Source organism: Kogia breviceps, chromosome 3 (genome assembly GCF_026419965.1).
Source record: "Kogia breviceps isolate mKogBre1 chromosome 3, mKogBre1 haplotype 1, whole genome shotgun sequence".
NCBI classification, from domain to species: Eukaryota; Metazoa; Chordata; class Mammalia; order Artiodactyla; family Physeteridae; genus Kogia; species Kogia breviceps.
In genome coordinates this window covers 165,481,497-165,493,938 of record NC_081312.1, presented here as the reverse complement: position 1 = coordinate 165,493,938, position 12,442 = coordinate 165,481,497, and positions in this window count along the sequence as shown.

The following is a 12,442-nucleotide window of genomic DNA, read 5'->3' as shown; positions in this document are numbered from 1 at the left end:
AGAAGCTCAGCTAGGTTATGGGTGGGTTGGGGGAAGGTGGCCGTAGTTGTGAAGCACAGTGGCAAAGATCAGAGTGATGATGGGGCTAGGGAGAAAGGCAATTGCAGAAAATAATGTAGAGAAATCCAGAAAATATTTTACAAAAAGATGGTGGAGCACAAATTAAAGAGTCAAGAAAATGTAAAAACCAAACAGTTGAATATGGACAAGTAACTGTAAGTTGTGAGTCCTGGGTGCATAACTGCTTTCTAGGGATAACCCATCCAGGCCTACTTTGTGATACTGCTTAGCTAACGGAATACAGTTCTCCAAAGCAGTGTTTTCGATGTTTCCTACTCCTAATGGCAGAGAAAAAAAATGAGCCTTTATTCCCAGATATAAAACCCCTTCAGCTTCCTGAAGCCAAGCTATATCTTGGAAGTAACATATTTTATTTCAAAAATTCATGTATAATTTACATGCTATTCTATAGAATATCTGTGTTCATCTTAAAGATGTTTTTAGCCACAATTTGAAGAAAACTGAAAGTTCCAGGAACCCCAGCATGTCTGTTCCTGAAGTTCTGCACACCCCTCGGCATGCTACCCTCTCATTCCCAGGAGTGTAGAATCATGGCCTTGAAGCAAAAGGTAAAGACATACTTTCAATATTGCTGCAAAGCAGATGATAAAAGTATTCAGGGGAAAACAAGCCTTTATTTTAGGTCATTTGCAAGTTCCTTGAAGTCATGTGCTTTTTTAAAAAAAGTTTTATTTTGTATTGGAGTAGAGTTGATCGACAATGTTGTGATAGTTTCAGGTGTACAGCAAAGTGATTCAGTTATATATATACATGTATCCGTCCTTTTTCAAATTCTTTTCCCATTTAAGTTGTTACACAACATTGAGCAGAGTTCCCCGCGCTATACGGCAGGTCCGTGTTGGTGATCCCTTTTAGATCTAGCAGTGTGTTCGTGTGCTTTTTTAAGGGTGGTTCTAGAGTTCTTGATCTGTCCTGGACCGTTTGGATGAGCTCTTAAGTGTGTCCAAGGATTGGACAGAAGTTCGGGAAAGGGATGAATGATGTGTTCACAAAATAAGCCCCCGAGTGTGTTAATTATTGATATCATGTGCTACGAGCAACTGCAGCTCAACACGTCACTTTTGTCAGGACGTCTTCATTTGCACTGGTAGCGACATGGTACCAGCTGTGCCCGACACCCAGAGTGGGTGACACTGACGCACCTCCTGGCTGTACTTGTGTTCCCGCACCTCCTAGAAAATTAGGTTGTTCTTAGTTAACTAAGGAAAAAAATGTCTCTTCTTTGACAGTTGACAGATTTCCATACCCCCAAATACCAGTCAAAAGGTACGTCTCATTATTTTATAAATTATGCTGTGCTGTCACAGAGCCCTTCTGGGAGTCACAACACTTCTACCTGTCTCCACTCCTCCCCTGCCTGGGGCTGAGGGAAACTCACCAAGTGCTGCCCGTCCTGTCTTGTTCATCCATCCTTGCTCCTGTGGGAGTCCTGTTTATCTTCCCATCAGCGGGTGGTACCTCTCCGCCTGCCTTGAGTCCCTATAAGGGGACACCCAGTTTGCCTTCCATGATCTACGAAGGTATTTCTTAAAATGCCCTCTTCCTGGGAAGGTGTTCACCTTCACGGGCTTTTTGTTCTGCTCTCTTTCTGCCACAGCAACAGGGAAAATCATTCTTCAAACACCTGCCATTATTTTGTATTTTCCATATGAAATATTACAAGCAGTTTTGTGCACTGACAGTATGAGCTTCTGCTCGAGCCCTCGATGGAGAATTCATCCCTGAGAATTCTTAGCGCAGGGTAACACCTCTAGCACTGTCTGAAGAGCCCCCTACAAGTCCCGCTTCCCCCACACGGGGACACAGGGACACGTACCGTCACTACACAGTCATCTTCCCCATTGTGTTCTGATGCTTCAAATTCCTATGTCAGAGCACGTGTATTTCATTCACAGAGGATGTAAAATACAGATGGTCTTGAGAGAGTTAATAATTGCCCTAAAATCACGCTGGAGACTAAAGGACCTAATAGGTCCTTCCTCTGATCACGTGTAACAGTTATCATGCTTTTGGCTGCAATTAACAGAAAACCTGACTCAGGGAGATTAAACAATATGGAGAATGTCTCAGCTCACACAAGGAGACATCCAGAGACAGGGAGCTACCAGAGTCGGTAAAGCCGGTAGCTGAGCAGCGTTGATCAAGAGCATAATTCCCTCCACCCCGTTGCTCTGTGACCCTCAATTTGCCCCCTGTACCCTGGGGCTTGTCCTCTTGTCAACGGATAAATCCCTGCAGCCACTTACATGGTCAAACAACACTTTCAAATTCAAGAAAGGGATACGAGGGCATATCCAGTCAGAGTCCCACTTTAGGAGTGAAAAAAAATTGCAGAACAGCCCTCTAGAGAGTTGCCTCCAGATTTTATTCACCAGAACTGTGTCATATGGGCCTCCTACACCAATAGTGGACACGGAGAATGGAGCTGTTGTGGTTCTCTTAGAGCAGTGGTTCTCAGACTTTAACTCGCATCACGGTACCTGGAGGGCTTATTACAGCGCAGATCGCCAGACTTCACCTACTCAGGTGACTTAGTGAGTCCAGGATGAGGCTCAAGAATTTACATCATGACATGCTGATGTTGCTGGTCTTGGGACCCACAGTTTGAGCACAAGTGTCTAAGCTTATCGAAATTATGAAAGTGGACCAATTGAAATGGTATATAAGATCATAGATATTAAAATATACTGTAAATACTTCAATATAAACTATTAGCAACATTCTAATCAAAAGTTGTTCCCATTTCTCTTGTGAAGATGCAAGAATTAGAGCATTCCGGATCAAATAAAAATTCAGGTTGGTAACGTTGTCTTGGTTACCATCCTTTAAATAATGAGTCTACTATGAAATATACAACTTTTAAACTATTTTACACATCTACTGTAAAGGTATTTTCTGTATACTATTTCTTAAAGCAGATCACTTTATAAGGTATGCATATTCATGAATGCTGTGTAATACTTCATTTCACTTTGTCATCGAATTTCACCTTCAGACGTATTCTTTTTAATTGCCATAGATAAGTATTCTTTTATATGTATAAATGCTCCTCATGCTCCAGAACCAAGTAAAAATGAGGAAATTATATAGGTTGTTTTTTAAAGTCACATCAAGTTGAATTTTAATAACTACTATACTCCACAATCCTTTAAAAGAATTTTTCTTCTCAGATTCCCTCGAGAATTATTTTGTAAGATGGGCAAATCCAGACTTGAGCAAAACATTACAAGTACAAAGGTTTGTGCATCTCATTAAATGTTGACACTTCATCAGGAGCTCTCTGTGTTCAGCAGCTGGAGGTATAAGAAAGTGAAGTGGAGACACAAGGCAATTCATGAAACAAATCCAAGTTCCCCACAAATCGTTTTCCACTGAATCTTTCTTTTAAAAGCCAAAACATGGTATCCCTGACTAAACTATATGGACAATTGTGACAATTCATAATTCTATTTTTAACATAAACAGACACAAGTTATTGAATGCTGCATAGTTATTGAATGACAAGGGTCTTTGAAGCCAGAGCACCTCAGCCACCTTCACAACCCCACCAAAAATTTCCAGGTTTTCCATTAACCAAAGACACATGGGAAAATGTCTCTAAACACAAAATAGGAAGAAAGAAGTGGCAAGTATATATATATATTTTTTTACTTCCTTCTTCCCACTACAAAGTTTAACTCTCCACCCTCACCTTGTGAATTCACTACAGAGAAGCTAAGTGATTATTTTACTGCATCTCTAGATCTGAAAGATGACAGTGAGGTTGCAGACAATATATTCATTTAAAAAAAAAAAGCTTCTTTATAACAGCAAGTGTTTAACAGTGCTTTTCTGCATCAGTTACCCAAAAGTGACAGATTGCTCATCTTATATAGGGCACGTTCTCAGAATTACCTGCTTTTATTCTGGGGGTTTGGTATGTGGAGTTATTTTAATGTATTTTTTAAAATAACATATGGGCCAAAGACAAGAAAAATTTAACCAGAGAGGCCAAAATCGCTTACAAATATTTTTTAAAGATGCTAAAATAAAGTTTTCTTTTTAAAGGACACGTTTTATACCAAGTGCTTTCTTTTACTATTTTATTTTGGGGATAAACTTTGGCATGTTTGAGACACCTACATATTGGAAAATCCTATCAACATACTCTAGCAACTGCCCTCACATTCATATAAAATAGTTAACTGAAGAAGTGTCTTCTTAATGGAAATAGTTCCTGTAACAGCTACTAAAACAGAAAAGAAAAAAACATAAAAATTTGACCCTCAAGTATAAGCTTTTTTCTGTGGCTTTCAAGACACTCTACTACATTAAAATAGTTTCTAAAGCAAGTTTTATCTCCTACAAATCCTCTTTTGTTTCAGCCATACAATATCTTTAACATTCCTAATAAATTATCCTTCTTAAACAGCTGCTCTCTGTTCTAACAGTACAGTCACCAATGAATTTAGATACCCTACCACTTCCCTCCATAAATGCTTGCCTTTGACCACCTAGAGAAACAGAAATATAATGCAGGCCACAGAGGTGATTTCAAATTTCTAGTAGCCACACGTTTTAAAGTTTAAAAAATAATAATAAAATTAATTTTCTATAATAGCTTTCTCAAGATATAATATGCATACCATAAAATTCACCTTTTTAAAGTGCACGGTTTGATCGTTTTTGGTCCATACACCAAGGTTTGTAACCACAACCTTGAGCTAATTTTAAAACATTTTCATCTTCCAGAAGAAACCCTGTATTCATTAGTGGTCACAGCCCAGTTCCTCCTCCCCCCAAACTCTGGCAACAACTAGACTCTACTTTCTATCTCTATGGATTTGTCTATTCCAAGATATTTCATATAAATCGAATCATACACTATGTGGCCTTTTGTGTCTGGCTTCTCAACATAATGTTTTCAAGGTTCATCCACGTTTCAGCATGTATCAGTCTTTCTTTCCTTTGTATTGATGAATAACATTTCATTTTATAGATAGACCCATTTTGTTTATCCATTTATTAATCTATGGATATTTGGATTGTCTCCACTTTTGACTATTATGAACAATGCTGCTATAAACATTTGTGTAGAAGTTTTTGTCTGGACATGCGTATTGGTCAGCTTGGGCTACCATGACAAACTAACAAAGTCTGGGTGACTTAAACAGCAGAAATTGACTCTCACTGTTCTGGAGGCTAGAAGTTCAAAACCAAGGTGCCAGCATGGTTGGTTTCTGCCGAAAGGTCTCTTCCTGGCTTGTAGATGGCCACCTTCTTGGTGTGTCCTCACGAGGCTGGGAGAAAGAAAGCAAGCTCTCAGGTAGCTCTTCTTATAAAGGCACTAATCCCATCAGGAGGGCTCCACTTTCATGACCTCATCTAAACCTAATTATCTCAAAAAGACCTCATTCAAAATACCATCACATGGGGGTTAAGTCTTCAACATATGGATTTGGGCAGGGAGACACAAACACTCAGTCCATAGCAATGTGCTTTCATTTGTCTTGAATATATACCAAAGAGAAGAACTGCTGTGTCATATGGTAACTCTATGTTTAACATTTGAAGACTGACAGACTCTTTTTCAAAGCAGCTGCACCATTTTACATGTTCACTAGCAATGTATGAAGGTTCCAATTTCTCCATATTCTCAAAAGCACTTGTAATTGTCTATGTTTTTTACTTTACCATCCTGGTGGGTGTGAAGTGGTATCAAATAGTGGTTTTGATTTGCTTTTCCCTGATATCTAATGGTATTGAGCATTTCCTCATGTGCTTGTCAGATATTTGCATGTCTTTTTTGGAGAAATACCTTTTTAAAACTGCCCACTTTTAATTGGGTTATGTCTTTATCACTGGGTTGAATTGTAAGAATACCTTATATATTCAGGATACAAGCCACTTACCAGACATATGATTTGCAAATATTTTCTCCCAACCTGTGGCTTGTCTTACTACTTTCTTGGTGGTGTTTTTCGAAGCACAAACATTTTTGCTTCTGAAGATGTCCAGTTTATGTATCTATTTTTGAATGTTTGTGTTTTGGGTGTCACATCTAAGAAACCATTGGGTAAAATTAATTTTAATAAATATTTATTTAATGCAATTTCATCAAAATATCATCATTCAATGTAAAATGAATAATTATAAAATATATAAATTTTAATTCAATATAAAATATAAATCAATATAAAAATTATTAATGGATACTTTTTTTCATGCTAAGTCTTTAAAATCTGCTGTGTATTTGAAAAAACAGAAGCCAGTGTTATGTGGTGGCAGAAAAATTAGTGAAACTGCCACCCATAGTAACACAGAAGATGGAAAAAGCACCTCAAAACTTGTAGATTTGGCCAAGGAGATTCCAGAAAGGAATGTTGAAAGTGTAAGTTATCTTCTTTCAACTGTGTATAAGGTAATTCTTATATACTTCTTTTAACTGTATATACGATAGAAATAAGATATGAATGATATAAAACTGTTTAGTTTTTAATGAGTTTAATGGAAATATAGAGTGCCCAGGGAAATGTCTCTAGTCAGCAAAACATCCTCAAAATGAAAAATGTTTTTAAGGAAAAAAGCAATTACAAGGCTGCCAATAGACCTTCCCCTCAGAGTCAAGACTAATTCAAGAATTCTTTCAGGGTCAAGGAAGTTTTCTGGTAAAGACCTCAGAATGACAAAAGTCAGTGACTCATAGGTTCTGCCACCTGAACAAAAGTGCTTCTAAGAGTCTTAAGGGCATTGTTTCATTCCATCCTACTCACAGGCTTAAGTAAAGAAAGACCTATCTTGAAGAGATCTGTGAGGATGGATTTTCTTTAATGTACTTGACTATTTTCTGATGCATAGGAAACCCACAAAATTTTAAAGGAGATTTTAGCTGATAAACTGGGTAATTCCAAGATTCAATTAAAAAAAAAGAGTATAAGAGAATTAAAAATTTCGTGTGTGAACATTTTAATGTACCAAATTATCATAAAAGATAAAATCACATAGCCAAATTTGGAAGCATATTACAAATATATTTTTCCTTATGTTTAAGTTTGTAAAGAGCCTTCTGGCTCTTTTAAGGAATTAAATTTACCATGAACAATCTATGCATGTTTAACAGCTCTATGCACATATCTATATGTATTTATATGTATGTGTGTGATAGCTAACTTGTCCTGTCTTTTGTCATCATGAATCTTCCCATGCTTTGTATGATGGCAAGGAAAGTAACTGACCTAGTTAAAATGAAGATTTAATTTATCCAAAGCAACTGCTTTAGTAATCGCATGTTAACAACTTAACTTCATTGTCCTGTTTTTCTCTCTGATTGCCATAACTTGTTCTATAAGAGACAAAGCATCATTTAGAAGAGTATAGGTTTATACCAAGTAAACAGAAAGTAAGAAGTTGATATAAAGGTCAGCCATTATGAACATTACCTGTTGAGCCATTTGTGGTTTATTCTTGACATTGTCAAAACATAGCTGGAATTTTATGCCTATAACACGATCCCTTATCTGTCATCTATTTCACATAGGCCCACTGATTTTAAATAATATCTTCAGCTTTACTAAAAAATAAATAAACCCAAAATTTCAGTGACTGTGTCTAATTTTTTTAAAATGGCATTTCTATTTTATTTGACAATTCCCTTAATCTCATTGCTGCAGCTACAACACAGCATTTACAATTTCCAAGATGCAGACATACCTCCTTTGCTTTCACTTGCTTGTACACTCACGCCCACGTTAAATGACATTATAAAGTATTTCCTTTCAATTCTTGTTATACATAAATACACATGTTACATGGATGTGTTGGATTTTCTTTTGGATTCAATAACTGGAGGTTCATTTTTTGGTGACATCTTTAGGCATCCTTCCAAAAATATCAGCACTGTTCAGCCTCTACAGATGTATGGCAGTTTGTGCATTGTGGTTGGGGGCAATGTGTGTATGTGTGCACACATTTGTGGAAAGAGAAAAGTGGTTGGGGGAATGGAGAAGAGATGTTTTCTATTAGATGGTCATTATACTTTACCGATTTTTTAAGCTATTCCACACCATATTGGAGCCAAATCAGCCCCAACTTTAGAGGCTCATCTTCGTCTCTCATCTCCTTAGGGCACATTAAAGTGCCAAAATCTGTTAAATTCCTTTCTGTACGAGGCCACTGTTGTTCCCTTATAAGAATCTTTTTTCTTGTCAGAAACATTCAGTCGCCTATTTGGAACACCCTCTCATTCTAAATCAACTAAAAATTCTCAGCTTATATTTCAATCCCACTTCTCGGCAAGCCTCTGCTCGCCCCTAGCTTCCTCCTCTTCTAGGAACACATGATTTTTTTCTTTCTGAAGCATGTGGCTGCCATTATAGCTTGCCCCGCAGGGGAGGATAATTTGCTCATTGTGGATCAGTTGCCTTCAGCAGGTAAATCTCACCTGGGTCACATCCTTTAAGGGTATATCCGTGGACAGGACTGCCTGAAAACTTTCACTGGAATGTGCAAAATTCTGCCCTGGCTTGTCTTGCTTTCTATTGCCCTATCCAGGGCTAACTTTTTCTCAAAAGTTAACACCATTATGACGGAATCAGTAAATTTTTCTGCATTTTATTGCGTCCTTTTCTGGTTTTCCATGCTGCATGTCAGACAAGTTGTATCTGAAGGAATGCAAACTGGCATTCTGGAAATTTCTGACTCAGCTATTACACAAAACCTCTAAAGAAGTTTACCTTAATCTATTCAGCCTAGTTTCTACATGAGTTGAATAAACTGATAGCTAGTAAATATATGTGTATGTTGGGGTAGGAGGAGTGTTCTTCATGTCACATACAGCATGTGCACCTAAAATAAGAAATTTGGACTCTCTGGCCAACAAAATATAAAATACTTGATATCCCATAATCTGCTCTGTTTAATATCATGAATTTCATGTAAAGGCTAAATTTGGTTGTAAAGAATCTTATTGTATTCTTGCTCATTTTGACCCTGAAAAAATATCTCTCTGAACATCATTAAGAAATGGGTGTTACCATAAATGACCCTCCTTACACTCAATTAATAATTTTAATCCTGTAGCCTATGGTATATTGAAGTTCAATTTTATTCTACTTACAGCTTCAGGAGATCCACAAATTTCATGAATTGCATATATATGTATTCAGGAGGGAAAGAGTGGTCATAACTTTTATGGTATTCTCAAAAGAAACTTACTCCTCCAAAACAATGTTGGTAACTGGTGCTCTAGGTTAATTGATATTTTGGAAGATATTGAAAATACACGTGCAAGATGGTGGTTTAAATGATTAAAGATCATAGTGTTTTTTTGAATTATGTTTACACGATTGTCTGCAGCTTTCCCTCTGTATTAATTTCCCATACTCATTCATCATTCCATTATTCATCACCACATGGAACCCACTATTCAACTGCATCTAATGCGATGTGCTTTTTAAAGCACACTAAAAATGATGGTCATTATCTTCTGGATGGAATCATTGGAAAGAGAATATGGAAGGGAAAAAAACTGTGCAACTATAGACTTTTTGCTGCGTGAATTGGGAGTAGCTTGTAAATGATGGGAGAATAAAAATAAGGTAGTTTCTGACAGGAAAATACTTTACAATAAATTGAAACTAAGGAGTATATGAAAGAAGGAAACTTCTTTTTTAATAAATTTACTTATTTTATTTTATTTATTTTTGGCTGCGTTGGGTCTTCGTTGCTGTGCGCGGCTTTTCTCTAGTGGCGGTGAGCGAGGGCTACTCTTCCTTGCGATGCGCGGGCTTCTCATTGCAGTGGCTTCGCTTGTTGCGGAGCACGGGCTCTAGGCACGCAAGCTTCAGTAGTTGTGGCACGCTGGCTCAGTAGTTGTGGCTCTCAGGCTCTAGAGCGCAGGCTCAACAGCTGTGGTGAAAGGGCTTAGCTGCTCCGCGGCATGTGGGATCTTCCCTGACCAGGGCTCGAACCCGTGTTCCCTGCATTGGCAGGGGGATTCTTAACCACAGCGCCACCAGGGAAGCCCAAGAAGGAAACTTTCAAAACTCACAGCAATAAATTAGAAGCAACAAATATGTGTGTGTAAATGAGCCAGATAAACTAAACTAATTTCTAAAATTCGTTAATACTTTTCTTGAAAGTTTTATTTCCTATAGTGCTTATAACTCCTAACATCACGATATGTCTTTCTTGTGTCAGCTGTATCATTATGTTTCTTGTGTAGTTATGAAATTCCCATTATAAATCATGTAAAAAATACTGCATATACACTTACAAAGCTTTTTTTTTTCAAATTAGAAGGCAAACTCATTTCAGCTGTAATCTTGTGATTGCTATTTTCTTGGATGAATATTCACAATTTCTTTAAAAGTGATAAAGAGAAAAAAGGTTTTTTTCCAAGATGCTGTGTGATAGCCATAATCCAAGATGTCCTCTGATGATCTCTGTCTCCTTGGATGCAAACATTTGTAGAAAGGATTCAAAGGATGAGAAGAACTGAATGGATCATGCTGACTTGGAAGATAGAAGAAGGGGAACGTGGGCCAAAGAATTTGGGCAGCCTGTAGAATTTGTGAAGGGTTACCTGACAGCTAACAAGGAATCAGGAGCAGCAGTCCTGTAACCAAAAAGAACTGAATTTGCCAACAACTTGAATAAGCAAAGAAATGGATTCTCCCCTGTAGTCTTCAAAGAGGAGCACAGCTCTGCTGCTGTCTTGATCTCAACCTTGTGTGACCCATGTCAGACTCCTGACCTACATAATTGTATGATGAATTTGTGATATCTTAGGCCCCTGAGTTGTGGTAATTTATAATAGCAGTGACAGAAGACTAACACAGGTGCATTTTGCATGTGGGAGGGATGTGAATGATTGAGTACCAGAGGGTAGAGTGCAGTAACCAGCCTCCAAGATGGCCACCAAGGACTACTGCCTCCTGAAATTCACATCCTGGTGTAATCCCCTCCCAGGGTGTGCCAGAGATAGCCCATGTGACTGTTAAATATGGCGGAAGTGATGGTATATTACTGTGCTATTGCTATATTGCCTCAACTCCAAATTCACCTTTTTTGCCTGTTCAGTGAAGATGAGCCCTTCACATACTCCGCCTTTGCCACCTGACACTATGCTAAACTTTGTCAATAGAGGGTGCTGTAGAGGCTTGAGGAAGAAAAGGTTTTCCCTTCTGGTTCCAATGGGCTAACCTGTCCAGCTCCTGAAGCACCTGCGGTTCTCTAGCTTCTATTTCCTGCAATAACACCAGCCCTTCCAGCACAATCTCCCGAGGAGCAGGTGGCTTCTAAGTGTCCTTAGCGAGACGCAACCCAGAACCTTTGAGGGCAGATTTCCAGCAAGTTGCAGAAAGCTGATTTCTGGCAAGGTCCATAGGTGCAACACCATGGAGATTTCTCCCACATTCAGTGAATCACGGTCACACCTGCAACAGGGTGTGGATCTCATTCTTGGGGAGGGGTCTCTTCCTTGAGTGTTCTATCAGACCTAGAGGTTCCTAATTTTTTCTCTTCCTACATTCTTTAGAGTTCTTTTTACATATTAGCTAATCCTTCATTATTCCAATCCCCTGTTTGGTTAATAATTCTTTATATTAAACTTTCCCTATCCAAGTTGCCATGTAGTTTCTCTCTCCTGATTGGACTCAGACCCAGTAACTTCTGGATTTGGTTATAAAAGGCACAGTAGATTCTGTCCTGTCACACATTCTCTGCCCATGTGCTTTGGGGGGGAGATACCTGCCATGACCTACTCAGCAATTGGCAAGGTCCACACAGTGAGGCTCTGAAGCTACTGGCGGGCAGCCACATGAGGGAGCTTGGACGTGGACACTCCCACACCGTCAGGCCTTCGGGTGAGTCTGCAGCCTTGGCCGACATCGTGATTGCAGCCTTGAGAAACCCAGACCCAGAGCCACCTGGCTAAGCTGCTCACATATTCCCTGCCTCAGAGACTAAGTGAGATAATGAAAGTTTGTCATTTTAAGCCACTAAGTTTTGAGATAATGTGTTAATGTAGCAATCAATAATAAATGCACTTGGCTTAAAGTTTATTCTAAAAATTTGAATTATTTTTGTACAAAGTCTTTACACTGAAACCTCTTTGTAATCAAGAATTTTGATCAGTCAGTAGAACATTCTTATTCCACAAGATGCTAAAATCGATGCAGAAATCTTATGTAACGTAGTGTGAAGATCACAGGTTCTGTCAGGTAGCTGCCAAAGTATGACCAGGGGAACTCTTGTACCCGCTGAGCATCAGTCTTTCAGAATATGACTAATAGCACCTGCTTCAAACAGCCATTGGTGTGAATTAAATGGGTGAATGAATGCAAAAGACTTAATAAGGTGCTTGGCAAAGAATAGACTCTAT